We start from the raw sequence: 26,098 nt of genomic DNA, 5'->3' as shown, positions 1-26,098 counted from the left end.
GAAGTTTTGCCTGGACTTTGTTTATTTTGTTAATACACCCCTTGACTTCCTCTTCACTGGTCTGTTTTGTTGGTGCCTTGCATTAGACTAAGTAACTATAAACCACAGGGTATGACACTGTGTGGAAGGTTAAATTACAGGGATACAATATGTTTGAAAATTGGATGAGGGAAGGGGTTGCTTTTATGTAAAGTCCTGTCTAAAGCCCACATTACAGAAAGATAGTTGGGAAATGAACACGTGGAGTCGCTATGGGTAGAAATACATGGAGAGAAGGAAATATGATAATAAAATACTCATAGGGGTTTGTTATAGCTAAAGATGAGCTAATTTCTTGAAAATTCGATTCGGCTGATTCACCGAATTTCACAAAAAAATTTGCTTCGTAACCAATTACTTCACCACGCAGCGCATTTTTTTGTAAGTAGCGGGTGCAATGACAGGGAGCTGCGATAGCGCCATCCCCGTCATTTTACCCTTCAGATGCCGCGTTCATACATGATCACGGCTTCTGAGTGTACAGTGTGAAATTAACATACAAAAAAAACATTACATCAAACTTTCGCACACGACAGGCCGTCTTGCTTGAAGATCTCGGCCGAAATCACATGCAGCGTGAGATTACGCCATCATGCTGGCCGGCGTGGTGACGTAAGACATCATCACGCCCGCCGGCATGATGATGTAATCTCGTGCCGACCCAGGATTTTGGCCGAGATCTTCAAGCAAGATGGAGGCTAGCAGCCCTTCGCGCGCAAATGGAGGCAGGAAGTTTGAATTTCAGGATTATTCGATTTGCTGACACGAAGCACGAGGAAATTCGGCTTCTAGGGGAATCAAAAAATTCCTGATATTCGGATCGAATTCCACTTCATGGGATTCGAGTCGCTCATCTTTAGTTATCATGATGAGGTACTAATTATTTGGACTTCAACTGCCTAGATATAAATTGGGAAACTGGTTTTTGTCAGGACTCAACTAAAGGCATGGCCCTTTTTTGGTGCAGATTGGGGGCACCTTGGATATAGTGATTATAATATATTGAACTTCTACTTCTCATTCAATAGGGTGTTTTTCAGGGAGCAACAAAAACTTTAAACTTTGGGAAGGCAATATTTGATCAGCTTAGAGAGACAAACAAAAAAACTGAGTGGATAAATAAAAAAATAAAAAGGGTCAATAAATAGCAAAAATCAAGCATTTAAATTACTAAAACAGGAAGGTAGTGAAGAAGCACTAAAAAATATAAGAAAAAATACAATATGTAAAAATAAAAAAAACAGCAAAGCTGGAGACAATCCCTAAAATGTTCTTCAATTATGTTAATTATTAAAAGGTTTAAACTGGGAGAATTTGACTTTTAAAAAATCATGAGAGAGGAGTGATAAAGAGAAAGCGAACTTATTAAACATTTTTTTAATCACTGTATTTACAGAGCAAAAATGGTGTCAGATTATCTGCATAGTGACAAAATAAACTCCTTATTAAATGTTGCCAGTCTTACCTTGGAAGGTCAAACATTTACCTAGGAAGATAAAAATTAAAACTGACAAATCACTGGATTAGATGGCATATACCCCAATATTTTAAAGTAATTAAGAATTGTAACAGACATTGTAATTGTAATATTGTTTCTAATATTTGAGATTCTGTTTCTGTTCTTTGTTCTTGCAGTATACATTTGTGGTTTTGTTCTTGTTGTATACACTTGAGGTGTATTCTAGAGAAAAAGTACTTTTTCTTTATATGCAAACTTTTAAGTGCACCAAGGGAGGGCCCAAGCTACTATGTGCACCCTTCCTCCTCCTGCTTCCTCTGCCTGCCCCTCCTGCTCTTTCTCAATTGACAGGGCCAAGCAAAATGACTATGCAGGTCTGCCCAGTTGATCAAGAAGGATGGCTTTGTGTGCTGTCCGCATCCGTTGCACCGTTCCATGGCCCAGCAAAAAAAATATAGCATGCCTTATTCTTGTCCGTTTTGCGGACAAGAATAGGCATGTTTACAATGGGCCACCCGTTCCGTAAAATGCGGCTTCCGTTTTTTGCGGACCGCAAAAAACGGCACGATCGTGTGCATGAGGCCTTAAAAGTACCTTTTCTCCAAAAAGAAGCCAGTGATCTGCCTAACAAAGGTATTGCTTTTAGGATCGACCCTACCAGGCATTATACAAGGTTAAATAGGGTTGATTCTGCTGGGACATGCTTGTTTGTACCCAGGCGTTATGTTATGTTAAATAGGGTTGATTCTGCTGAAATGATTTTAAGAAAATAGAGAGTGTCCTTAACATATCTAACAGAACTTCAATTGAATAATAGGAAAACTCACCATCAATTTATTTACAATTGTTTATAAACTTAAATTCTATATATCCCATTATACAGGCAAGATCCTATCAAGATCATTAACAGTGCGAAGCTGGATTAAAAAAATGTCTCTTTACTTTAATACAACTAAACTATTTTGCAATTCTCACTTGTCTAGGAATTTATGACAACGTGGTTTAAAGAGACCCATCATATTACTGTAAATGCTAAAAGCTTTCCAGCAATCAGAATCCCCAATCCACTGCTTACCATTTTTGAAAGTGGTGATTGCTGATATGTACATTAAATAATTGATGTCGGTTCTTTTTTGACAAACTCGGCCATCATTGTAATGTATGTCTTTACAAATTCTGCAGTCATAGGAGCACATTTATAATGGAGGAATGTGATTTCCCAGTCACTTATCACACAGGGTGATCATGCAATACTAGGAAACTTAAAGAGAAGCTGTCACCATGATCTTGGACTATTATCTGCAGTAATACATGAGCAGTGCTGTACATTAGTAGTCCAGATCGATATTTGTAATTTTCCTATTGCCCCAATTCCCCCACTGTCAGAGTTTAAAGCTGCCCTGAAATACATTGTCAGGATTGCATGTGCACAGGAGTCCTCTCCATTATGTCAGCACAGTACTGCAGTGTAGACCATGTATTTCAGTGAAGCTTTGAGGGACCTTGCAGAGGTGACAATATGACCAGCATCTCACCAAGAGGTAAATAAAACAACTTTTAGATGAAAGTTGGTTCATTTACATGATTTACATATACTGCGCACCTCTCAATACATCATGCATCCAGAAACGAGGAAATGGCTCTAAAGTAAACATTTTTTTAATGCCATTATTGCATTTAAATATACTTAATCGCGTCCCCACCTATCCCTTGGTTGAACTTGATGGACTTATGTCTTTTTTAACCGTATGAACTATGATATTTTGGTGGTTGAGTGCGAGGTGAGCTGAAATGCAGACAACAATGGGTATTGAGTTTAGCATGAACAGGTGGTGTGGGAAGGGCGCTAAATATGGACATGTAAGGTTTAGGGGTGGAGGTTGGTGGGTATGTAATTTTTTTGGGAAGCAGTAGTTTTGTTTGTTAGGGTCCGTATTTCTGGGACCGCATCTATTTTGCAAGGTTCGGACCCATTTATTTCAATGGCGCCGCAAAAGATTCTGTAGTTCCGTTCTGCGGCCCTGCAAAAAAGGTAGAGCATGTCCTATTCTTGTCCGCAATCACGGACAAGAATAGGCATTTCTATTATAGGGCTGGCCGCATGCATTCCGCTAAATGTGGAACACACAAAGCCGGTATCTGTGTTTTGCGGACCACAAAACACTTATAGTCGTGTGAATGGACCCTTAGTGATATCAAGCATGTCAATGGGTGACCAAAGCAAATGTTCACAGTGAAAAAGCTATCTTTTAATGCACTGTATTCTTTACTAGAAGTAATACATGTGATGGAACATGTTCATTTTTTTTTCCAGAAAAAAACCCATCTATATTCTTCTGTATGAAATCAAAGGCAACAGAGATACAGTCAGGGGACATGGTAGTTTATCGATTACAGGATTTGGGCTATACACCATGTTTTAGTACTTTTTTCATACAGTATTTTGTATTGTTGTTGCCTTTTATATAATTCAGAAGGGAAATGCTTGTTTCTTTTGTAACCAGTTACGTGAAGAGTTTTGTTTGATGCACGTATCGCAGAGTATTATAAAATACTTTCAATACTTAAGCCAAAAGAATTCAGTAGAAAGTAGCAAAATGACCAATCCTGGATTCAAAGCATCTGCCATTACTGAACATATTCGCTACAAAAATATTGCAATGTAAATACATTGTTATGCAAACTTACTGAGATATTCATCCTCAACTGTCATCTGAACGATTGTAAACTGCAAGATGAGCTAGGAATAGATCAGCGTTTTTGCATGGCGACCAGCTCTATTAAACAGGCAAAGGCACGAACTTGAAATGTCAAACTCCAAAGCTGTTTAAAGATTAAATCTCTTCCAGCTTCATACCGTTCAAAAGGGGAAACATATCTCCCAACTCTGAGATCCTCCCTGGTAAACTTTGCAACCACCAAACGTATCTATAAAAACACACTTGGTGCTTTTCTGCTGTGTTTGCCCTCGATAAAATGCAAGAGTCATTCAAAAAGGGCATCATTTCCAATGAATCCAGAAAGTGTCACACAGAGTATTGATCGATCAGCCTTGCCGTCAGCATGACCAGGACCTGCACAGAGCTAACCCTGTGATCCTATTTTCATAGCTCAGACACCTTCTCTTCTAGGCAAATGGCGTCAAGGAATAGCTTCTTCTTTTACAAAAAGGAGACGAGTAGAAAAGACAAACATAGAAAGGGAGTCTGGGAATCAAGAGCCAGACATATCTGTCTTAAATATCCTCTTCAGTCTATTCGATTTGTGTTTCTTAAGGCATTATTGTGTTCTTAGAGCTCATGAGATGGTCATAATTGTTAGAAGAGAAAAAAAACTGCTTTAGTACTTGCACAGATCTATCTGTATAACTGTTTACTGCTATGTTTGCTGCATAATAATTAAAGTTATCTTGTTAAAATACAAAATGAAAAACACGCTGCCACATTGTGACAAATAAAGCATATCAGATTTACCTATAGGTAGGCTTTTTTCTATATATTTTTTTATGTTTCTAAAGAATATGAAAAAAAAAAGCCTCAAAAACATGTAAATGACCCTAACTGTGGAATTGTGATGTGGCTTATGAGATAATGAATACATGCACAAACCCTTCATTTGAAAGGACTTATTTTAATCATACATGTTGTAAATTAAGGCCACTGCACAGTATAATTTACCTTCATGGAGAAGTCCAATTATCTAGATATTTTAAGAGGATTATTATACAGTATTAAAAAGATTTTTATATTCAGTTTCATTTATTTTAGAACAGATTTTGATGCATGTTCCCAATCTGATTCTATAATAACAGAAATAGAAAAACTAAAGAGAAGTAGAGAGGTCAAAAAAATATAAGTAGTTTACATTATATTATTAGGGATGAGCGAATCGACTTCGGCTGAAACATCCAAAGTTGATTCGTATAAAGCTTTGTTTGAATACTGTACAGAGCGAGTGCTCTGTACAGTATTAGAATGTATTGGCTCCTATGAGCCGAAGTTATTACTTCGCAAAGTCTCGCGAGACTTCGCATAATAACTTCATAAAAGAATTTCTATAGTAAAAAAAAACATTTCCCGAACTTGGGTTTAGTTCCAAGGTACCACTTGGACCCATTCCCGAGTTTGAGAAATGTTTTTTTGCAATAGAAATTAATTTATAAGGTCATTATGTGAAGTCTCGCGAGATTTTGTGAAATAAAAACTTCGGCTCATATGAGCCAATGCATTTTAATACTGTACGGAGGGATCATGTTTCATCCGAAGTCGATTCGCTCATCCCTAATTATTATGTATACTGGAAATTTCCAATTGACAGAAAGGATTTTGTAGTAACCAGTGCTTTGTCAGACTAGTAGGCGATGGAGAGTTACCACCGCAGCATTCTCTCCACATGGCACAGTACTGCACAATGTGCACAGTCTCTGTAGGCTGCAGTATCTCTTCATAGCCACTCACAACTCTGATTTGCCCTTTTCACGTGTCACAGTGGCTGGTCTTAATTATATACGGTTTCCTCAACAGGCCAAGGCTGCTTCCAGGATGGACAAGCTATGCGGCTCCCTTTTTCCCTTTTGACCCCTTCTCTCCAACCTCAATTCCTTCTTATGCTTGATTTGTTATTAGAGAGGTGGGCTATTTTCAACCACCCTACATGTATGATAAGGAATCATGTACACCCTGCTATAAAGTATCAAGAATATTACAACTCATCTTGCAGTTCCTTGACCTGTATAAACACGCTAGGAGGCTTCTTCATTTCTTTGATAATGATCCTCAGCTCATACTTCAATTCATATATATAGTAGGTCTACATTATCCCACATATAATGTATGCTTATAATATAGTCGTATTATAACAGCCTATAATATAGTATATATTGTATATTTGTGGAGCTCTAGGCAAGCAGTGTTGGTATGTTCATCACGTCTAAGCAACCGGATCACAATGAATGGTCAATGACTGTACACCCTGCATGCAGTTATGCTATACATGTAAAGGATGTTTTATGCAGTGACCCATCAGTTATAAGTTAATTCATCCTTTTTAATAACTTACCTATGTGATTAGCTCCTGCAAAACCAAACTATCCACTCACTGTGCTGTTATCATTCAGATACACTTATTATCAATAGCAGAAAAAAAGAATGATTTATTATACTGTGTGGTGGCACCAAGGGCATTACAAGGTCCAGCTCTAGCAGGCAAAGCAAGACAGAAGAGAGGATAGATCACATTTAGAGATGAGAAAAATTTTCAAAAATTCGATTCGTCCGGTTCGTCAAATTTTCTGAAAAAATTTGGTTTGATCCGAATTATTTGCGTTAAAAAAAAGCTATTTCCTGGCTGCTGAGAGCCTTTATAGTGGTGTAGAACACTGTGCCTTGCAGTAACACGCATAGGGAGTCTGCTTTGGTAGTGCAATAATACAATGAGTCAGTATGAAATGCAGATGACAGACGTTACTCTTAGAATCACTGCACACTTCACTTATTTGTGCAGTCACGGGGCCAAAACTGACCAAATAACTATGAACTCAGCCTTACAGGTCGATGTTAGCGCCAAGAAGAAGCGCACTCCTTTTACACCGTCATCATCTGATTCCACATAGATGTCTACAGAGCCTTTTCTATTAAACGCTTATATACAAGTAGAGCCCCCCGACAGAGTGGAGATGGCGTCAGCAGTAAATTTGTGTGGACGTCACTGATTATTTTGCCCTTCCTCTGATCCATCAGAACATTAAACCCCCAAAAAACGGATCCTATCTGTTGAGCATCCACCTTCACTCGGTCAGAATTTGGTCAGTATTCCATCAGTATTGCTATTGCCAAAAGAAAAAAGGAGTGGATCCAAAACAAAGATGACCATTGAAAGAGTCAACCATTCAAGAACCGCTGGGTTGCTGGTCAAAACATGACCGCTAGATTACACTGGGACTCCTGCTGCCACGTCCCCTTACTCTGCTGCGACCTGTGCCTGCGCCAGAAAGATTTAGGGCAGGGCCTGGCACTTCTCTGTCTGACACACTGTGAGATTAGATAAATAAATAAAAAGGAAATTAAAACACCCCAAAAAAATCTCACTTCACCACACAACGGCTAATAAGCCCTTTTATTTCTCACTAATACACGCCAAAAAAGGGCTGTAATTTTCTCACTTCACCACACAACGGCAAATATTTTTTTGTGCCACTAACACAAGCAAAAAATGGCTTTAGAACATATAACTGCACCGCCAAACAGCAAATATATTTTTCTTTTGCCACTAATACACTCCACAAAAGGCTTTAGAACATATAACTGCACCGCTGAACAGAAAATATATTTTTCTTTTGCCACTATTACATGACAATAAGGGCTTTAGAACATAAAACTGCACCGCTGAACGACAAATATATTTTTCTTTTGCCACTAATACATGCCACAAAAGGCTTTAGAACATATAACTGCATTGCTGAACGGCAAAAATATTTTTCTTTTTCAACTTATACACGCCACAAAAGGCTTTAGAACATATAACTGCACCGCTTAACGGCAAATATATTTTTCTTTTGCCACTAATACATGACAAAAAGGGCTTTAAAACATAAAACTGCACCATTGAACGGCAAATATATTTTTCTTTTGCCACTAATACACGCCACAAAAGGCTTTCGAACATATAACTGCACTGCGGAACGGCTAATATATTTTTATTTTTCCACTAATACATGCCACAAAAGGCTTTAGAACATATAACTGCACTGCTGAACGACAAATATATTTTTCTTTTGCCACAAATACACGCCACAAAAGACGTTAGAACATATACCTGCATTGCTGAACGGCAAATATATTTTTCTTTTTCCACCTCTACACGCCACAAAAGGCTTTAGAACATATAACTGCACCGCTGAACGGCAAATATATATATTTTTTGCCACTAATACACTCCACAAAAGGCTTTAGAACATATAACTGCACCGCTGAACAGCAAATATATTTTTCTTTTGCCACTATTACACGACAAAAAGGGCTTTAGAACATAAAACAGCACCGCTGAACGCCAAATATATTTTTCTTATTCCACTAATACACGCCACAAAAGGCTTTAGAACATAAAAACCAGATTCCAAAAAAGTGGGGACACTAAACAAATTGTGAATAAAAACTCAATGCAATGATGTGGAGATGGCAAATGTCTATATTTTATTTGTAATAGAACGTAGATGACAGATCAAACGTTTAATTTGAGTAAATGTATAATTTTAAAGGAAAAATACGTTGATTCAAAATTTCACGGTGTCAACAAATCCCCAAAAAGTTGGGACAAGTAGCAATAAGAGGCTGGAAAAAGTAAATTTGAGCATAACGAAGAGCTGGAAGACCAAATAACACTAATTAGGTCAATTGGCAACATGATTGGGTATAAAAATAGCTTCTCAGAGTGGCAGTGTCTCTCAGAAGCCAAGATAAGTAGAGGATCACCAATTCCCACAATGTTGCGCAGAAAGATAGTGGAGCAATATCAGAAAGGTGTTACCCAGCGAAAAATTGCAAAGACTTTGCATCTATCATCATCAACTGTGCATAACATCATCCGAAGATTCAGAGAATCTGTAACAATCTCTGTGCGTAAGGGTCAAGGCCATACTGGATGCCCGTGATCTCCGGGCCCTTAAACGACACTGCACCACAAACAGGAATGCTACTGTAAAGGAAATCACAGAATGGGCTCAGGAATACTTCCAAAAACCATTGTCAGTGAACACAATCCACCGTGCCATCCGCCGTTGCCAGCTGAAACTCTACAGTGCAAAGAAGCCATTTCTAAGCAAGATCCACAAGCTCAGGCGTTTTCACTGGGCCAGGGATCATTTCAAATGGAGTGTGGCAAAATGGAAGACTGTTCTGTGGTCAGACGAGTCACAATTCGAAGATCTTTTTGGAAATCTGGGACGCCATGTCATCCGGACCAAAGAGGACAAGGACAACCCAAGTTGTTATCAACGCTCAGTTCAGAAGCCTGCATCTCTGATGGTATGGGGTTGCATGAGTGCGTGTGGCATGGGCAGCTTGCATGTCTGGAAAGGCACCATCAATGCAGAAAAATATATTCAGGTTCTAGAACAACATATGCTCCCATCCAGACGTCATTTCTTTCAGGGAAGACCCTGCATTTTTCAACAAGATAATGCCAGACCACATTCTGCATCAATCAGAACATCATGGCTGCGTAGGAGAAGGATCCGGGTACTGAAATGGCCAGTCTGCAGTCCAGATCTTTCACCTATAGGGAACATTTGGCGCATCATAAAGAGGAAGGTGCAACAAAGAAGGCCCAAGTTAGAGGCCTGTATTAGACAAGAATGGGAGAGCATTCCTATTTCTAAACTTGAGAAACTGGTCTCCTTGGTCCCCAGACGTCTGTTGAGTGTTGTAAGAAGAAGGGGAGATGCCACACAGTGGTGAAAATGGCCTTGTCCCAACTTTTTTGGGATTTGTTGACACCACATATTTTTCCCTTAAAATGGTACAATTTCACAGTTTAAACTTTTGTTCCGTGATTTATGTTCTATTCTGAATAAAATATTAGAAGTTGGCACCTCCACATCATTGCATTCAGTTTTTATTCACGATTTGTATAGTGTCCCAACTTTTTTGGAATCCGGATTGTATAACCTCACTGCTGAACGGCAAATCTATATTTTTATTTTGCCACTATTACACGACAAAAAGGGCTTTAGAACATATAACTGCACCGTGAACGAAAAAAAAAAAAAAAATTTTGCCACTAATACACGCCACAAAAGGCTTTAGAACATATAACTGCACTGCTGAACGGCAAATATATTTTTATTTTGCCACTAATACACGCTACAAAAGGCTTTAGAACATATAACTGCACCGCTGAATGTCAAATATATTTTTCTTTTACCACTAATACACACCAGAAAAGGCTTTAGAACATATAACTGCACTGCTGAATGGCAAAAATATTTTTCTTTTGCCACTAATACACCACAAAAAATACTGTCATTTTAGCACTTCACCACACAATGGCTACTAAGCCATTTTTTCCTACTAATACAAGCCAAAAAATGCTTTAGAACACCGCACAAGTGCAAATAAGACAGAGATATTTCCTTGTAATAAACCCTGTTCATGGCTGTAACACTCCAATAAAACTGTCCCTAGCGCTTGCTGACGTCTCTCCCTGCACTAAGTACACTGGAAAATGGCAGAATCCAAGATGGCTGAGGCTATTTATAAGGCTGTGACATCACAGGACTGGCTGGCTGCTGATTGGCTGCATGCATGACATTATGGGTGATCCCGCCTTCCCAGAGTTCTTTGCTCCATGTCCTCACACTTGCAGCAGCCATTTTAGGAAAAAATGGGATTTGTTACCATGAAGCGTGAGGAAATTCAGATTTGGTGCGAATCAAATTTTTCCTGAAATTCGGATCGAATTCCACTTCTTCAGCTTCGATTCGCTCGTCTCTCATATTGTATTGTTGCAGAGTCTTTCTTTCCTTCTTCTGAGCGGTATTCATTAAATCTCAGTGATCCAGTTCACGTGGGACTAGACAGATGTCAGATGTATGACTGCAGATTATTGAAATATTAAATCTGTCTGAATCTTCCTGATGTCTCATTTATGAATTATAAACAGCGAAAGACAACCTGGAAAAGAAATGTAAAATGCATATTTCACTAAAGCATGCAAAACTGAGTAAGAAAACCAACACAACAGTTATAAAATAAAGGGATATTTCAGTCACAGGATATTATGGCATATCTACACCCTTTAACTGAATGCTAAACGTAAACATGAAATACAAAATTTTCTGCATTAATAATCATGACAACGTTCTTGTAGAAATTCACACAAGGGTGAATCTCCTACTAACTTCTTCCATATATGGAAGGTCACCGGCTGAGGGGGTGGACTTGGCAAAGGGGACAGAGCTTAACAATCTTTTTGTCCAGCTGCAGACATGACATAGCAGGGGGTCTCCTGTCCCAGCGAATTCATTTACAGCCACACACAAGACAGTGTGCGGTGGAAGGGGGAACATGGCTCACCTCCTGGGACACAGAAGAAAAATAATCTTTATATGCATCTCTGTTTTGATTTTTATATGAGACTAAGGGCACATTCAGACGACCACGCCGTGTTTTGCGGCTGCCGCCAATGTGCCTTCCGCCTTGCGGAACAGAATGGGCAGCTCATTGTGGGCAAGAATAGGAAATGCTCTATCTTTTTTACGGGGGCTGCGGAACGGAACTACGGATGCAGACAGCGCATGATGTGCTTTCCACATCTTTTGCAGCCCTATTGAAATAAATGGGTCCGCACCCGTTCCGCAAAATTGCGGAATGGATGTGGACCCATTCATAAGCTCATGTGAATGAGTCCTAAGTAGGATGAAGGGAAATGAAGAGATAAAGAGACACACTGCCAAGCTATTTTTTTTGTTGCTGTCTCAGTGTTTAGTATTCCTTTAACCTTTTTGTTTCATATCGATAGCAATATTTATATGACATCACGATCAATCACAATATTTATATTATTATACATTATATGTCTATTATTACAAATATTATGTTTGTATATCACTAAATCAAGTATGAGAAATATTGCCTATGACAAGGGCACTGTCACAGGGTTCCGAAGGTGCACTCGGTCCCCCATTGCCCGCAGAACTGTTGCTTAGCTTTTGGAATGAGGTTCTGTATTTGACCTCATTCCCAGGGCGGCTTTACTAGCTGGGTGGCTCCCTGCTCCTAGTCTGCCTTGAGCGCCGAGCTGATCACTCGGTGCTCGACTGGTTGGTCTGTCGGTCATGTGACGCTGGCCACGTCACATGACCCTCACTCCCCACTATAAATACAGGCAGCCTGCTGGCTACAGGTTGCCTGTTAATTTCTAGGTTCCTGGCTATTTGTTGGACTACTGAATATTTACCTGATCCTGTTCCCTGACGATCCTCTGCCTGCTCCTCCTGTACTGCGCATACATCCTGGTATTGTGACCTCGGCTCCCACCTGACTACTCTCTTTGGACTCCTCTTGTACTTCGCTACTCTCCTGGTATTTGACCCCGGCTTCTCCTGACCATTCTTTGCTTTATCCGTTGTACTGCGTAGCTCTCTTGGTTCTGACTCTGTCTGTTCATGTTCCGTATTTTGTCTTGTCTGTCTTCCCTGCACATATCCTAAGTTAGGGACTGCCGTCCAGTTGTCCCCTGTCATCAGGACTCGTGAGGCAAGTAGGCAGGGCCAGGGGTGAGGGTGGAGCGCAGTGGTCACTACCCTTCCCCCTGTGTGTGTGTGGACGTGACCAATACAGATTAACAGGCCCAATAACCACTGTATCATGAATCCTCTTACTACCCTGACTGACCATGGCTCTAATTTGACACAGAGGGTGCAGGAGCTAGGAGAGAAACTCCGTTCTTGTGAGTTAGGGAAAGGTTCTTCCACTCCTCTGTCCTCCAGTCCATATTTTGAACCCCAGATCAAGCTCCCAGAACCCTTTTCTGGAGACCGGAAGAGGTTTCTCTCCCTTAAGGAGAATTGCAAACTCTACTTCCGTTTGCGCCCCGTGTCCTCTGGTCCCGAGAGCCAACGCGTGGGGATTATCATTTCTCTACTACAGGGTGATCCCCAGGACTGGGCATTTTTGTTACCTCCTGGGGCCAGTTGTCTAACTTCTGTGGAGGGGTTTTTTCAGGCCCTGGGTACCCTCTATGACGAACCAGACAGGGCCCTGGTAGCCGAGACAGCTCTTAGGGCACTGGTTCAGGGCCATCTCCCTGCGGAGGAGTATTGCACCCAATTCAGACGGTGGTGTGTCCCCTCAGGATGAAATGAACCAGCCCTGAAGAGTCAGTTTAGGTCTGGTCTATCTGATAATTTAAAAGATCTATTGGTCAATTACCAAATTCCTGAGACCTTAGAGGAGATGATGACCCTAGTTGTCCGACTTGACAGACGAGTTAGAGAGAGACGACAAGAACGACAGTTCTGTTCTCAGATGGTGGTCCAGCCAGAGGCCTTTTCCAAGGACAACACTGAGGTCTCCACCGAGGAACCCATGCAGGTTGGCATGACCCGGGGTAATCTTCGTCGCAGACGCGGAGAGTGCTTCTACTGTGGAGATCCTGGCCATTGGATCAACAAGTGTCCTAAGAGGGTTCTCTCTGACAAGTCTTCTAAGGCAAGACAACCTAAAGACCAGGTACACCCTGATTTTTCTAAAGGTAAGCTTTTGGTACCCATAACAATTTCTCTGGGGGTTAATAAGTGGCCGGGTAAGGCCTTTATTGACTCCGGTTCAGCGGCCAGCTTTATTGACTTTGAGTTTGCTTGTAAATTGGGTATTCCAATGTTTGCTTTACCTACACCTATCCATGTCATGGCTATTGATGCTACTCCCCTGATCGGTGGTACGGTGAGGTCATGTACCTCTGAAATTTCTCTGTCCGTGGGTGTGTGCCACTCTGAGAGATGTTCTCTTCTAGTCCTGGAGAACCTACCGGTTGAGGTGGTACTAGGGTTGCCTTGGCTCCGTTTACATAACCCCACAATTGATTGGTCCAAAGGAGAGTTGGTGAAATGGGGACCTAAGTGTGACTCATGCTTGTCCGTGGTCCAGGCTGGGGTTTCAGTAAGGTCTAATACATTACCCTCTCTTATTACGGAATATTCTAATGTGTTCTCATCCCTTACTCCAGAGGTTCTACCCCCCCATAGACCTTATGATTGCGCCATAGAGCTAATTGAGGGTGCCGAATTTCCTAAAGGTCGAATTTATAATCTTTCAGGGCCCGAAGGCAAGGCTATGGAAGATTATATTAAGGAGAGCCTTGCTAAAGGGCATATTAGACCTTCAGTCTCTCCTATGGGAGCAGGGTTTTTCTTTGCTAAAAAGAAGGATGGTGGTCTTAGGCCTTGTATTGATTACCGGAGATTAAATAAAATCACTGTCCAAAATAGATACTCTCTCCCATTGATTCCGGATTTATTTAACCAGGTTTTGGGGGCAACCTGGTTTTCCAAGATTGACCTGAAAGGGGCATACAATCTAATCCGAATCAAGGAGGGAGACGAATGGAAGACAGCGTTCAATACTCCGATAGGACACTTTGAATATCAGGTGATGCCTTTTGGACTCAGCAATGCCCCAGCTGTGTTCCAAAACTTAATGAACGATATTCTTAGGGAGTTCTTAGGTAAATTTATTATTGTCTATCTTGACGACATTTTGATATTCTCTCCTGATTTCGAATCTCATGTGTCCCATGTCAAACAAGTATTAGAGGTGTTGAGGGATAACCAGCTATCCGCTAAGCAAGAGAAATTTGTCTTTGGTGTACAGGAGATACTGTTTCTAGGGCATGTTTTGACTCCTCACGCCTTTAAGATGGATCCTGGTAAGATTTTAGCAATTAAGGAATGGGTAAGGCCTTCATCCTTAAAGGCTTTACAACGGTTTTTGGGTTTCGCTAATTACTACCGTAAATTTATCATGAATTTTTCTGTAATTGCTAAGCCATTGACCGACCTTACTAAGGGGCGGATTTGGAGAATTGGTCTACCAAGGCCATTTCTTCATTTGAAACATCAAAAAAGGCATTTAGTAGCGCTCCCATTCTGATCCAGCCTGATCAGGAGAGACCCTTTATTGTGGAGGTGGATGCGTCCGAGGACGGCGCAGGAGCAGTCCTTTCACAAGGTCCTGCTAGCCTCACTAACCTGAGACCGTGTGCCTTCTTCTCTAGGAAATTCTCTCCCACGGAGAGAAACTACGACATAGGGAATAGGGAGCTGTTGGCCATTAAATGGGCATTTGAGGAGTGGAGACATTTTTTGGAGGGGGCAAGGCATCGAGTAACTGTTGTCACTGACCATAAAAACCTAATGTTTCTCGAGTCCGCTAAGAGGTTGAATCCCCGACAAGCCCGATGGGCTCTGTTTTTTACCCGTTTTGATTTCTCCATTACGTTCAGGCCGGGAAGTAAAAATGTGAAGGCAGACGCATTATCGCGGAGCTTCCATGCTTTTCAACCCACTGAGACGCCGCCTGAATCCATCCTACCAGCAAACATCTTCTTAGCGGCTCTAACCCAGGATATCTCGGCTCGCATTAAGGCTGAACAACATCTGGCACCGGCATCCACCCCAACAGATAAGTTGTTTGTTCCCGTACAATTTCGTCTCCAGCTGTTGGGTGAGTGTCACGATTCTGCCTTTTGTGGACATCCGGGTATTGAGGGCACTAAGGATCTGGTTTCTAGATCTTATTGGTGGCCCACTCTGACCAGGGATGTCAAGTCCTACGTGTCAGCCTGTGAGGTTTGTGCCAGGTCTAAGACACCTAGGACTCGCCCTGCTGGTAACCTACGACCCCTACCCATTCCTAGTAGACCCTGGTCCCATATCTCGATGGACTTTATAACTGACCTACCGCTGGCGGAGGGTAAGACTGTGGTTTGGGTAGTGGTCGATAGGTTTAGCAAGATGGTTCATTTCATTCCCCTGTCTAAACTTCCGAATGCTAAAACCCTGGCGTCTATTTTTGTGAGAGAGATTGTTCGTTTACATGGCATCCCGGAAAATATTGTTTCGGACAGGGGTGTGCAGTTTGTGTCCAAATTCTGGAGGGCCTTCTGTCAAAGATGTAAAATTTCGTTGTCTTTCTCTTCCGCCTACCATCCTGAGAGTAGACTGCAGAGGCAGACTGAACGCCTTAATCAGTCTGTGGAACAATTCCTGAGGTTGTATGTTGCTGATGACCAGCAATTATGGGTCAAATTCCTTCCGTTGGCTGAATTTGCTCTGAATAACCGTGTCAATTCTTCTGCTGGGGTCTCCCCTTTCTTTTGTAACCATGGTTTTCATCCCCGTTTTCATTCTGGGTCGTCCGTCTCCTCCTCTAACCCTGAAGCTGATAAACTCTCCTCCGAACTGTGCACAGTTTGGGCCCGGGTTCAATCGAACTTAGAAAAGGCTCAATGTTCTCAAAAACTCAAGGCCGATAGGAGACGTTCAAGGGGGGTAAACTTTCAGGTTGGGGATAAAGTATGGTTGTCCTCCAAGAATCTATCTCTCAAGGTAACTTCTAAAAAATTTGCTCCTCGTTTTATTGGACCATATAAGATCACGGAAGTGATTAACCCGGTATCTTTTAGGTTGGAGCTGCCTGAGTCATTCCACATTCATAATGTGTTCCATAAATCTCTGCTTAAAAAATATTTTGAACCGGTAGTACCATCAAAAGCCTCGCCTCCGCCAGTTCTTGTTAATGATGCTGTCGAGTATGTGGTGTCTAAAATAGTGGGTCAGGAAGGTGCGTAATTCCTTGCAGTACCTGATTCACTGGAAGGGGTATGGACCTGAAGAGAGATCTTGGGTACCTGCCAGGGAGGTTCATGCTCCTAGACTTGTTCGTAAATTTCATTTAGAACACCCTGAAAAGCCATCGCCTGAAGTCTTGGGTCCGGTGGCCCCTCGTAAAAGGGGGGGTACTGTCACAGGGTTCCGAAGGTGCACTCGGTCCCCCATTGCCCGCAGAACTGTTGCTTAGCCTTTGGAATGAGGTTCTGTATTTGACCTCATTCCCAGGGCGGCTTTACTAGCTGGGTGGCTCCCTGCTCCTAGTCTGCCTTGAGCGCCGAGCTGATCACTCGGTGCTCGACTGGTTGGTCTGTCGGTCATGTGACGCTGGCCACGTCACATGACCCTCACTCCCCACTATAAATACAGGCAGCCTGCTGGCTACAGGTTGCCTGTTAATTTCTAGGTTCCTGGCTATTTGTTGGACTACTGAATATTTACCTGATCCTGTTCCCTGACGATCCTCTGCCTGCTCCTCCTGTACTGCGCATACATCCTGGTATTGTGACCTCGGCTCCCACCTGACTACTCTCTTTGGACTCCTCTTGTACTTCGCTACTCTCCTGGTATTTGACCCCGGCTTCTCCTGACCATTCTTTGCTTTATCCGTTGTACTGCGTAGCTCTCTTGGTTCTGATCCGGTCTGTTCATGTTCTGTATTTTGTCTTGTCTGTCTTCCCTGCACATATCCTAAGTTAGGGACTGCCGTCCAGTTGTCCCCTGTCATCAGGACTCGTGAGGCAAGTAGGCAGGGCCAGGGGTGAGGGTGGAGCGCAGTGGTCACTACCCTTCCCCCTGTGTGTGTGTGGACGTGACCGTTACAGGCACTCTATTAGATATTTTACTGACTCACTATTACATTACAATATCTCGTCAATCTCCCATTCAAATTGATTGGTAGTGGATTTAACCTTTTGGGTTCTCCTAGGGAATTATATTTTTTTTATTTCCACGGAGTTATTATGGATTTACTTTTCTTCCCTTTAATATTTGGTGTTATTTTTAATCCAAAGTTAGGTGCTCTTGTATAGACTATGGGCGGTCGCTCTGGGATATTGGATCCTATTATCTTATCCTGCCTCAATAGATGCCAATGTTTATTGATTATTCTAGAAATATGTTTATACACAAGTTTGGCCTCCATTCTCTAACTGAAAACTTATGAGCTATCATGTGATATACACTGCGTGCAGAATTATTAGGCAAATGAGTATTTTGACCACATCATCCTCTTTATGCATGTTGTCTTACTCCAAGCTGTATAGGCTCGAAAGCCTACTACCAATTAAGCATATTAGGTGATGTGCATCTCTGTAATGAGAAGGGGTGTGGTCTAATGACATCAACACCCTATATTAGGTGTGCATAATTATTAGGCAACTTCCTTTCCTTTGGCAAAATGGGTCAAAAGAAGGACTTGACAGGCTCAGAAAAGTCAAAAATAGTGAGATATCTTGCAGAGGGATGCAGCACTCTTAAAATTGCAAAGCTTCTGAAGCGTGATCATCGAACAATCAAGCGTTTCATTCAAAATAGTCAACAGGGTCGCAAGAAGCGTGTGGAAAAACCAAGGCGCAAATTAACAGCCCATGAACTGAGAAAAGTCAAGCGTGCAGCTGCCAAGATGCCACTTGCCACCAGTTTGGCCATATTTCAGAGCTGCAACATCACTGGAGTGCCCAAAAGCACAAGGTGTGCAATACTCAGAGACATGGCCAAGGTAAGAAAGGCTGAAAGACGACCACCACTGAACAAGACACACAAGCTGAAACGTCAAGACTGGGCCAAGAAATATCTCAAGACTGATTTTTCTAAGGTTTTATGGACTGATGAAATGAGAGTGAGTCTTGATGGGCCAGATGGATGGGCCCGTGGCTGGATTGGTAAAGGGCAGAGAGCTCCAGTCCGACTCAGACGCCAGCAAGGTGGAGGTGGAGTACTGGTTTGGGCTGGTATCATCAAAGATGAGCTTGTGGGGCCTTTTCGGGTTGAGGATGGAGTCAAGCTCAACTCCCAGTCCTACTGCCAGTTTCTGGAAGACACCTTCTTCAAGCAGTGGTACAGGAAGAAGTCTGCATCCTTCAAGAAAAACATGATTTTCATGCAGGACAATGCTCCATCACACGCGTCCAAGTACTCCACAGTGTGGCTGGCAAGAAAGGGTATAAAAGAAGAAAATCTAATGACATGGCCTCCTTGTTCACCTGATCTGAAACCCATTGAGAACCTGTGGTCCATCATCAAATGTGAGATTTACAAGGAGGGAAAACAGTACACCTCTCTGAACAGTGTCTGGGAGGCTGTGGTTGCTGCTGCACGCAATGTTGATGGTGAACAGATCAAAACACTGACAGAATCCATGGATGGCAGGCTTTTGAGTGTCCTTGCAAAGAAAGGTGGCTATATTGGTCACTGATTTGTTTTTGTTTTGTTTTTGAATGTCAGAAATGTATATTTGTGAATGTTGAGATGTTATATTGGTTTCACTGGTAAAAATAAATAATTGAAATGGGTATATATTTGTTTTTTGTTAAGTTGCCTAATAATTATGCACAGTAATAGTCACCTGCACACACAGATATCCCCCTAAAATAGCTAAAACTATAAACAAACTAAAAACTACTTCCAAAAATATTCAGCTTTGATATTAATGAGTTTTTTGGGTTCATTGAGAACATGGTTGTTGTTCAATAATAAAATTAATCCTCAAAAATACAACTTGCCTAATAATTCTGCACTCCCTGTATAGGTTCATATGATTTGTAACTGACAGGACTCCTTTGAGAGACAGTGAGAGTCCTGATAACCCTGTCCACACATGATAATTGAAATCTTTCCCTGTATCAGTATGTGTATAGAGAAGGCTGTCAATCATCCCTTGTCAGTGAGGTAATTAGGACTCTCACAATCTCTTCAAGGAGTCTTGTCAGTGTTTGTGCATGTTGCTCCATATCATATAAACTTATATATTACAGAGCTTAAAGTGTAACTGCCAATTTTTTTTATTTTTGTTATGCTAATGTGTAGGGACAGAGATAGGGAACATTTTTCTAATATACTTTATTTATGGAAGTTGTTTATTTATAGTCAAAAACTTGGGCAGAAATGTCCCTTAGCAGCAATCTTTTTCAGAGCCGCTTTTAAGGGACATCCGTCTTCCTAACAGCGCAGTGCTGCTCTGACTAAGAAGATGGGTTGGTCTGGGAGCTGCTCCTTCATATAGTAGTGGTTACTGTATGGTAATATCTGTAAATTAAATATATATTTATACATTTAGTTCCTACTCACTGACCAGCGTGGCCAGTGCTATCCGTGAGCTTTCCCCCTGTACTCCCAACATGCTGTGTAATGAACCAGCCGCCTGAGAGAAGCATGAGTGAGCGGTAAGTGTTTGCTACTGGAAGTGCAGGGGGAAGCTAATTTACTGTATATAGGGATAGTAATATACTATAACTGTCCCTATGTACTGTATAAGAGCTTCCCCCCTGCCTTCCTGCACTGCCTGTAGCGAGCGCTTACCGCTCACTCAGACATCTCTCCCGGCAGCTGGTTAGTTATGCAGCGCACTGGGAGTATAGGGGGAGAGCTCACTGACACCACTGGCCACTCTAGTCAGTGAGTAGGAACTAAGGGGGAGATTTATCAAAATGGTTAAAAGTAGAACTGTCTTAGTTGCCCACAGCAACCAATCAGATTCCACCTTTCATTTTTCACAACTTTTTGGGAAAATGAAAGGTGGAATCTGATTGGTTGATATGGGCAAGTAAGCCAGTTCAACTTTGCACTAGTTTGACAAATCTCCCCCTAAGTGTGCAAAATATATATTTAATTTACAGTTATTACTACCAATACTATATGAGGGAGCAGTGAGGGGAGACATCCCAGCAGCTCCCATCCCAGCCCATCTTTCTAGTGAGCCCAGAACTGTGCTGTTAGGAAGATGGATGTCCCTTAGTAACGCTCATTTGAGAGAATGCTGCTAAGGGACATTTCAGCCCAAAAGTATATTAGAAAGATGCTCCCTATCTCTTTCCCTACACGTTAGCAAAAACAAAAAATAAAAAATATGACAGGTTCACTTTAACTTCTCTCGATCTGTCTTATCTTGCCTTGGTTGCTTTAAAGTAAGCCATTTGTGCATTCTGTTGGTTGAGACACCTGGTTTATCCAATAAAGGGGAAAAATTCCGGAACTCGGGCTAACAGTTACAAACCGGATTCCAAAAAAGTTGGGACACTATACAAATCGTGAATAAAAACTGAATGCAATGATGTGGAGGTGCCAACTTCTAATATTTTATTCAGAATAGAACATAAATCACGGAACAAAAGTTTAAACTGAGAAAATGTACCATTTTAAGGGAAAAATATGTTGAATCAGAATTTCATGGTGTCAACAAATCCCCAAAAAGTTGGGACAAGGCCATTTTCACCACTGTGTGGCATCTCCCCTTCTTCTTACAACACTCAACAGACGTCTGGGGACCGAGGAGACCAGTTTCTCAAGTTTAGAAATAAGAATGCTCTCCCATTCTTGTCTAAAACAGGCCTCTAACTGTTCAATCGTCTTGGGCCTTCTTTGTTGCACCTTCCTCTTTATGATGCGCCAAATGTTCTCTATAGGTGAAAGATCTGGACTGCAGACTGGCCATTTCAGTACCCGGATCCTTCTCCTACGCAGCCATGATGTTGTGATTGATGCAGAATGTGGTCTGGCATTATCTTGTTGAAAAATGCAGGGTCTTCCCTGAAAGAGATGACGTCTGGATGGGAGCATATGTTGTTCTAGAACCTGAATATATTTTTCTGCATTGATGGTGCCTTTCCAGACATGCAAGCTGCCTATGCCACACGCACTCATGCAACCCCATACCATCAGAGATGCAGGCTTCTGAACTGAGCGTTGATCACAACTTGGGTTGTCCTTGTCCTCTTTGGTCCGGATGACATGGCGTCCCAGATTTCCAAAAAGAACTTCGAATCATGACTCGTCTGACCACAGAACAGTCTTCCATTTTGCCACACTCCATTTTAAATGATCCATAGCCCAGTGAAAACGCCTGAGCTTGTGGATCTTGCTTAGAAATGGCTTCTTCTTTGCACTGTAGAGTTTCAGCTGGCAACGGTGGGTGGCACGGTGGATTGTGTTCACTGACAATGGTTTCTGGAAGTATTCCTGAGCCCATTCTGTGATTTCCTTTACAGTAGCATTCCTGTTTGTGGTGCAGTGTCGTTTAAGGGCCCGGAGATCACGGGCATCCAGTATGGTTTCACGGCCTTGACCCTTACGCACAGAGATTGTTCCAGATTCTCTGAATCTTCGGATGATGTTATGCACAGTTGATGATGATAGATGCAAAGTCTTTGCAATGTTTCGCTGGGTAACACCTTTCTGATATTGCTCCACTATCTTTCTGCACAACATTGTGGGAATTGGTGATCCTCTACCCATCTTGGCTTCTGAGAGACACTGCCACTCTGAGAAGCTCTTTTTATACCCAATCATGTTGCCAATTAACCTAATTAGTGTTAATTGGTCTTCCAGCTCTTCGTTATGCTCAAATTAACTTTTTCCAGCCTTATTGCTACTTGTCCCAACTTTTTTGGGATTTGTTGACACCGTGAAAATTGGAATCAACGTATTTTTCCTTTAAAATTATACATTTATTCGGATTAAACGTTTGATCTGTCATCTACGTTCTATTACAAACAAAATATTGACATTTGCCATCTTCACATCATTGCATTCAGTTTTTATTCACAATTTGATTAGTGTCCCAACTTTTTTGGAATCCGGTTTGTAAAATAAAATCCTGATTTATTGAATATTTTTTTATGGGACAACGCCTTTAAGTTGTTAGCACTAATGTTTTGCAGCATTGGCAACATGGGTTCCATCCTTATACTCTTGTTGCCTCCCACACTCCAAAAATATAGTGATTGGTTAAGTGGCTTCCTATGACATTGATCCCAGTGTGAGGTAAAAATCTGTAAATTCAATTATGAGACCCATTTTATGGACATGGATTTATGTAAATTAAGGTAATCTCTGCAAAGCTAATTTAACTACATCAAATCTTCAAATAAAGGAAATCTTTCAGTTGAACCTTAACAATATCCATATTTGCCTTATCATTTGAGTGTATTGCACTTCTGTGTCTCCTTCTCTTTTTGCCTTTTACTTCAGAATCTTATTAATACTTGTGTATCTGATACTTATGTATCTTATTGCTAAGTGTACATAAAACCGTGCAGCATGCATGCTGCACTATAGAAAACCTCATATGAAGTTGTTCTTAGAAGGCTGGCCACTTTCTGATAAAATTGCAGAAAAGACCTAATGTGATTTCTGAAATTTCATTAGTAAGTGGCCAATATGCTCTTTACAGCTCATCTAGGTACATTTTTTATTTATCTCATTAAAGGAGTTGTCTCACTTCAGCTAATAGCATTTATAATGTAGACAAAGTTAAAGTGTAACCGTCATTCCTTTTTTTTTTTTCTTTGCAATGTATGGCGGAAGTGATACCCACCATTTTTTTAATATAATTGAATTACTGAAATCGTACATTTCTATTAATAAAATAGCTCTAAAGTGGCCAATTTTGAGCCTTAGCAACGCTCCTCTGTCTTCTGTTTACATAACATTGTAAATGTTGAGCAAGTCTCCACAGTTATGTAAACTGAAGACAGAGCAGCGTTGCTAAGGCTCAAAATAGGTCAATTTAGAGCTATTTTTCTAATAGAAAAGTATGATTTCAATAATTAAAGTATATTACAAAAATGACCACTATCACTGCCCCTACACATTACAAAAATAAAAAAGAATGACAATTACACTTTAATACAAGGCATGTACCAATATATTGTGATTCAAAAAAGTTTGAAAAATCCAGCTCCAGAATGATGGAAAATCGTAGCTTTATTGCGGTATTAAAATCTTCAACATACAGGACAAGTTCAGTTATGCGTTTCAGACCATGAACAATTTGCGGTCCTTCCTCATGACCAATATATTGTGATTGTCCATATTGCCTCCTTTGCTGGCTTGAGTCATTTTTCCATCGCATTATACACTACTCATTCCTAGGGATTACAGCCAACCTGCAATCCAGCCCTAGCCCTGCTTGCCCATTGTAAGAAAAAAATCTTGGCACGCATACGCAGCAGCTCCTGTCCTGGCCACCTCGTATCTGCAGTGGTGGCCGTGTCCCCTGGAAGCAAGCAGTATAAAATGCAATGAAAAAATGTATCAAACAAGCAAAAGAAGGCATTATGGGCAATCACAATACATTAGTAAGTGCCTTGTATTAATTTTGTCTACATGATAAATGCCATCGACTGATGTAAGACAACCCCTTTAAACCTGCAAATCACCACCCTTGTTTTGAGATAGTATGCTATAACACCAATCGGCTTTTTCTGTGCTTACTTGAAATTCAGCCTTTTACAAGTAGTGCTCACTGTCACTACAATGCTATATTATTTTAGTATTATAGTAACATAGTGTATATTGTACCATGTGGGAAGTATTTAAATGTGGCACATTTTCGATAGTGCATGTGAAGGTTAAACACATGTGTATTGGTTCTTATTAATCGTATATACTGCAAAAATTCCAGTTAATATAAACAGATGCTTGTACATGAGAATTGTCATTTTTTTAATGTTCTTTGCAGACAGATAGTGGAGTGACAAAGTCATGATATCACAGCAACTAATTGTGGCTGTCACTGGACACACTATTAATTGACAATCTATCTTGGGATTTACTTGGATGATGCTTTCCATGGCACTTCACCTGCGGTAAAATCACTTTAAGCATTAGATATGTGGAAATCCCAGAAGTAACATGCTCATTGTGTTGGCTGGTGGGATATAGACAATGGCCATCGTATTGAAGAAAGAAAACTCTTGTAACTTCACATAAAAGCTGTCAGCCTGTCTGGTCCCCAGAGTGTCTTCTGACATAGCATCACTGACATAAGAGATGAAAGGGTAAAATGTTTCTAGAAACATGGTGTTATATTTCAAACATCTTCCATATCATAGTCAGATCATTTGTGAGCTATTATTGTGTCCTGTAAAGATTTTCTGCTCAGCATCTTACGAAAGTCCAGTTCATGGCTGAAGCAAGACCAAGATCGTTCGTTTATAAACTTAGAACAATGACATCAACCTTGGTTAAAAAGGGAGAAACAAGAAAAAAATGGTTTAGAAAAGTCTACTAAATAATGGGTCTGGATTCACACAGGCTGCTTGTTTTGATAGTCTTAGCACTTTATTAGTTTATTATCTGACTATATTATATTTTGGTAATGATATTACCATTGCTATAGCATCTTTGGGAGCCCAGAAACATTGGCTTCAGTATGAAAAAATGCTAATGTAGTTGCTTTCTTCATGTATATCTTCCCTATTTTTTCTCAATTTGGACTCTCTTGACCCCTTTTCACCAGAACCTGGTTTATTTACATCCTGTATGTAGCACTTTCCATTGCAGGATCCAACCAAACCCATCATGCACTTCTCCTTTCTCTACCACAGCTCCAGCACTGTCCCTAACAATGTCCTACTAGTTTATGCCTTTTCTCACCCAGCTAGTTACATAGACACTTCCCTAATCCCTATCACTGCCCCTGTTGCTGCAATTAACACCCCCACGGACATGACATCACAGGAAATAAGAGCTGCGTGGACATGGTGATGTGACATTACGAAATTACAGCTACCTTCATAAATTATGTTAAAGGATGTTGATGCCAACTGGAAATCCTTCTTTTAAGAGGAGAATATCCCAAAATGGTTCATGGTAAAGATCTCCTCAAAGTGGGTATAGAGTTGAAGAAGACCTGAAAATAGAATGAGAGATGATAGTAGTAGGGCCTAAGCCAAATGACAAAAAAAAATAAGTGGCCTGGTAGACAGGTGATTTTTTTTTTTAATTCAACTCTAGGAGAGACAGATAACCAGTGTAATGATTAAGAGCAGAGGTGTTTATCAGCCTTGCTGCTGTGTTCATGATGGATTGAAACAGAGGGAGTTTATTTAAAGTAATACTAATTATTCATGATCTATAGTAATCAAAGGAAGAAATGACTAAGACTTAGAAAAATGTTTTAGCAGTGTCAATAGTGAAATGAGATTTGAGGTGAAGTCGATGTGTAGTTCACAGGTTTTAGCAAAGGAAACATGAACATTGAACATGGAGAAAAA

General features: G+C 41.0%; 1 long non-coding RNA gene across 1 annotated transcript; it reads left to right on the top strand.

The window, feature by feature from the left end:
* Nucleotides 1-777: 777 nt before the first annotated feature.
* LOC120987155 lies at nt 778-21,276 on the top strand. The gene is made up of 3 exons (XR_005775936.1): nt 778-898; nt 16,265-16,271; nt 21,264-21,276. It is a non-coding gene; the product is annotated as an uncharacterized LOC120987155 (long non-coding RNA).
* The last annotated feature ends 4,822 nt before the right edge of the window (nt 21,277-26,098 follow it).

Source organism: Bufo bufo, chromosome 1 (assembly GCF_905171765.1).
Source record: "Bufo bufo chromosome 1, aBufBuf1.1, whole genome shotgun sequence".
NCBI lineage: Eukaryota > Metazoa > Chordata > Amphibia > Anura > Bufonidae > Bufo > Bufo bufo.
This window is presented reverse-complemented; position numbering and strand designations above follow the sequence as displayed.